Genomic DNA, 5,400 nt, shown 5'->3' on the forward strand with positions numbered 1-5,400 from the left:
TAGCTCAAACCGGTGATGGAGCGGCTATGTCTGCCGATGCTTTGTGGAGGCTGGATAGGTTTACCAAGCTCTTCACTTCCACTTTCAGCGGTGTATCTACTGAGGATCCCCAGGATTATCTAGACAGTTGCCACGAGGTTCTCAGGAACATGGGTATTGTTGAGACCAATGGGGTTGATTTTGCTACATTTCGCTTGTGTAGATCCGTCAAGACTTGGTGGAGGGATTATTGCTTACCTAGACCAGCTGGATCGCCAGCCTTGACTTGGGAGCAGTTCGAACAGCTATTTCTGGAGAAGTTTCTCCCCATTACTCAGCGAGAGGCTTATCGGAGGCAGTTTGAGCGCCTCCAGCAGGGTTCCATGACGGTTACCCAATATGAGACCAGGTTCATCGACTTAGCTCGCCATGATCTTGTCATACTTCCTACCGAGAGAGAGAGGGTGAGGAGGTTTATTGATGGTCTTATTCAGCCGATTTGCCTTCAGATGGCTAGGGAGGCTGGGAGTGAGATCACTTTTCAGGAAGGGCCAATGTGGCCCGTAGAGTGGAGATGGTCCTTGTTATACCCTATATTTTCGTACATGAAAGCATGTCATAAATAAATTAATGAGAGCCCGAAAGTGAGATGTTATACCCAGCAGTATTACATTACGGTGATGTCACGTTTCACAGTATTAAGTTACGACGATGTTGCACCCTGAAGTATTGTATGTTAAAATTTCGTTTTTAGCTAACCGATGTAAGACTCGGGGATGAGATCATCTTGACATTAACGTATTTATGCTATTTATAGAAAGCAATAAATAAGTGTTATGAAGAATAAGAGGGTACACGGATTAAAGAAAACGAGTTTCATTGAAAGTGGTCAATTTGGAATAAAATACGGGTTGAGCGATAATATATAAAGTATATATGAAGTATTTTAATAATAAATAGAATTTTAAGTAATTCGGGGCAATTTTTAAATTATGCGGGTAATTGGTTAGTTACCGGGTAATGAAACATTACCTAGTTAACTAATAAGCGGACAAAAATTTAATCAATGACCGATGGGGAACGTGGCAGCCCCTCCTTTTGTATAAGATGAGTCATTAACTCATACTTTACATGTGTCTAGATTTAGAAAATCCAAGTCTTACAAAGACTTTGGGGTATGCCTTATCAAAATCAAAGGAAATAAACAATTTCATTTTAAAAGACAAAGGTGCAATGTTACATTCTGTTCCAAAATGAGAGACAGAACCTTCAACTCAAATTTCAAAATCAAACGTTAGGGATCCTTGGTAACTTTTAAAAGACAATTTGTCTTTAAGAACAAAGATCGTTCAAGAACATAATGGAAATCGAAATTTGTCCAAAATTTCAAGACCAAGCAAAGTTCGTTTCAATTTCAAGTAAATCCAGTGTAAATTTCGTAGAAGCAGATTCGTTCAAATAATTCCAGGAACAGGTATGTTAAGGCTATTCCTTCTTTCTTTTGGCATGATCCATACGATACGAGCGAAACATGCAAATGCAAAAATTCCATAAGTGACTCTATTCATAGAAGTATTAGAAATATCTATGTTCTTGAACTTCCATGTGTCATAATATTTTATCATCTGTTCATGGGTCTCAGAAAAATGCGAAAGTTGAAAAGATGTTACTTTATGATATTACTCAAAGGCAAAGTGGTCTTATGATAATTCCGAAAGATTTTATTAACGTACTTTTCATGCATACATGTACATTGACCCATGACCAGATGGCGTTATATACAAGTATATATGTAAATATATGTATATGGGATATGGAAAAAGGTTACGACGTTATATACGCACCACCACCTGATCAACTGGTATATGATGATGATGTTGCCCACAGTGGCTGAAATAAAATTCAAATGGCGTTATATACACACACACACACACACACACACACACACACACACACACACACACACATATATATATATATATATATATATATATATATATATATATATATATATATATATATATATATATATATATATATATATATGTGTGTATGTATTCAAACGGCGTTATATACGTGTATATATGTATGTATATATATGTATATGGGATATGGGAAAGGTTATGGCATTATATACACACCACCACCTGATCAGCTGGTATACGATGATGATTTTGCCCACAGTGGCCGATATGATATGATGAGATGCCCTCAGAGGCTGATGATGTTATGAAACATGTACCTATGCACGACATGACATTCATACGCATATACATGATGCTAAAAGTAATTTATGATTTACAAAGTTATTCAGACTTGCAGGATGAGTCATGTACTCTATATTTCTTCCATGTCTCTTATGTACTTATTTATATGCCTTACATACTCGGTACATTATTCGTACTGACGTCCTTTTTGCCTGGGGACACTGCGTTTCATGCCCGCAGGCCCCGATAGACAGGTCGAGAGCCCTCCAAGTAGGCTATCAGCTCAGCGAAAGATGTTGGTGCGCTCCATTTGCTTCGGGGTTGCTTGTTTGGTTAGTATTATTTGGACGTGTATTGTTTGGTATGGCGGGACTCTATCCCAACCTTTATGACATTTATGTATTCTTAGAGTCTTGTAGACATATGTCATATACGTGAACGATTGTACGGCCTTGTCGGCCTATGTTTGAGTTTATAAATGATTATGTTGGCCTATTAAGTCTGTATGTCACATGTATATAATGATGTAATAAGAAAGATACGTTACGTTGGTACTCGGTCGAGTAAGGTACCGGGTGGCTGTCGTGGCCTATCGGTTTGGGTCGTGACAAAAGTGGTATCAGAGTAATTCTGTCCTAGGGAGTCTACAAGCCGTGTCTAGTAGAGTCTTGTTTATGGGTGTGTAGTTGATCGCTGCCGACACGACACTACGTTATGGTAGGAAGAGCGGGTCGCAATAGCCTTTACCTGAATAAAGGTTCGGGATCGAATTTCCACAGGGAGCTAGTAGTGGAGTTGTATTTTCTGTCTAGCCTAGAGTTGTGGTTGTGCTTCTAATATCACTTCAAACATTTTTTGAGTTTTTGTATTTATAACTACTATTATAAAACTAAGGATTAAAGATAAATTATGCTAAGAGAATATTGCTAAGTTGTAACTAATGGGAAGAAGAGCACTAGGGTTGTAGCATCACCTAGGTGGCTAATTGACCGGTAGATGTTACTAAGGATAGATTGATATATTTGGGGATTATGCTGTAACCGTTGCACAATTGCACCCACTCTCACACCTCTCGGTAGAGAGAGTGATTCTGCCCAATTGACTCTCTCGAGATCAATTAGGTAGGCCAATGAGACCAAGCAACTAGGGTTCAAGTAGGGTGATTACTCTCTCGATATTTAACCCGTTAATTGGGACTACCATTTCTCATGGGTCCATCCCAATTCCTTGTTGGGTCAATTTGGGGTCATAAACTCTCTCTTTCGGGAAGAGTTAAACCCACTAAGCTTGAATCAGTATTTGCAACCACCAATTCTTGAATAAAAATATAAAATCAACCCAAATAGCAAACACCCAATATCAATCTAACCCTAGATGGCAACACCCATCAATTACCCACACTAGGGTTGAGCCACAACCCTAGCTAATGGGTTTAGCTACACATAATTAAAGAAGAAACTGAAGAAATAGATGAAGAACTAAACATATTAATTAATTACTAAGAAGAAACTACAATAATCTATTGTTAATGGGAAGCAAAAGTGCCAAAAATGGCTACAATATCGGTCTCATGAGCTCATCTGCATTTCTGAATACTAAAACTTCCTCTAAAAATGGTAAAATGTCCTATTTATAGTGGGCTGGAAAAACTGAACGAAAATACCCCTGCGGGGTCAGTGCGGGCCGCACAAAAGCAATCGCGACCGCACTGGCTCTTTTGACTTCAACTTTAAGCTCTCTGAATTGGAAGATGCGGACCGTGTAAAAATGTAGCGTGACCACGTAGAGGGTCGGGCGTGGTCCGCACAAACAGGACGCGGAACGCGTGGCATGGTTTTGGTCCCTTGTCCAACTCTTTGAACCTTATGAACGCGAACCGCACAAAGCAGGAGTGCGGCCGTGAAGCTTCACCGCGGACCACGAAAATCCTACCGCGGCCGCGTGACTTTAAGCCTGAATATGTCATATCTCTTAACCTCCTAGTGCGGCCGCGGTCACTGTTGTGCGGTCCGCACTAGCCCCTTTCTTCTTCAATTCTCTTGGTCTTTGATACTTGAGCAGGTTTCACTCCTTTTTGAGCCGATCTTTGACATTTCATCACTTTGTCAATCAAACCTGCAATCAAGCACAACTTGTGAGCATTTTGAGACTATTTTGTAGCAATTTATATTCAAAGCATAGGCAAGTAGGGGCATAAACATGTTAAAATCCTAACTTATCAACTCCCCCAAACTTAAACCTTTGCTTGTCCTCAAGCAACAAAATAATACCCACCCCTTAAAGGAACATCCAAGTAATTCCAACTATCCTAAAATAACCTCAACAAGCATCAATTGGGACTAACAATTGCCCTCAATACGAATGCATCATTAACACATTTAAAACTTTGAAAACTATGGATCAAGTGTGACACAAGAGCATCAAGAGTTGACACATTTCATCAAAGAGCTTCTCTCAATTACTTTGGTCATTGTCAAACCCAAAACTCCCACATCCTCAACTCTCCCTAAGCGAACCTCACCTTTTAAGTATTGACACACAAACCGAGGTTAATGGAATTTCACTCATCTCTCTCAAGAAGAAGGTCACAAGTCCGGCTCTAACTACCATATGTTTGCCCCTTATGTAAGTATCCACTAATGTAAGCTCCCTTCAACTCGAGATCAAATAGGGCTTTTGTGGAGTCATTGTGAAGGCTTTTAGGTAAAGGTAGGACATATTTTTATTCAAGTGGGTTCAATCTTCCCTTAAGCACTTCTTTTGATTCATTTTGGCACAACTCTCTTGACTCTTTTGAGTATTTCACTTCTTTACAAGGAGTTAGAGGGACAAATTGGGACTCTTTCTTATACAATTCAAAACATTTCTCCTTTTTCTACTTTTTCCACACCTTTTTCACTTTTGTTTTCCCTGAATCCCTTTTTATTCTTGTTCACATTGGAATTTCTTTTTGTCTTTTTCTTTTCTTGCTTTTTCATTGCCTTCCTTTTCTATTGCTTTTGTACCTTTTTACCACTTTGCTTCCATTCTTGTCTCTCCCCCCAAACTTAGATATTTGCCATTACTCAAGGGAAGATTTGGGTGCCAAGAGAGGGTGATCATTTAGAACGGGTATAGGCTTGTAGCATTGGTTCTTGAAAGAAAAAAGTTTAAGGCTCAAAAGGGTTAACCAGGGATCATCTCATTGGTAGGCTATGGAATTGTTCAACTTAAT

General features: G+C 39.2%; 1 long non-coding RNA gene across 1 annotated transcript; it reads left to right on the forward strand.

The window, feature by feature from the left end:
- The first annotated feature begins 1,188 nt into the window (after positions 1-1,188).
- On the forward strand, positions 1,189-3,042 carry LOC142166506 (uncharacterized). The gene is made up of 2 exons (XR_012696910.1): positions 1,189-1,453; positions 2,427-3,042. It is a non-coding gene; the product is annotated as an uncharacterized LOC142166506 (long non-coding RNA).
- Positions 3,043-5,400: the final 2,358 nt, after the last annotated feature.

This window comes from Nicotiana tabacum, chromosome 11 (assembly GCF_000715075.1).
Source record: "Nicotiana tabacum cultivar K326 chromosome 11, ASM71507v2, whole genome shotgun sequence".
Classification (NCBI taxonomy): Eukaryota; Viridiplantae; Streptophyta; class Magnoliopsida; order Solanales; family Solanaceae; genus Nicotiana; species Nicotiana tabacum.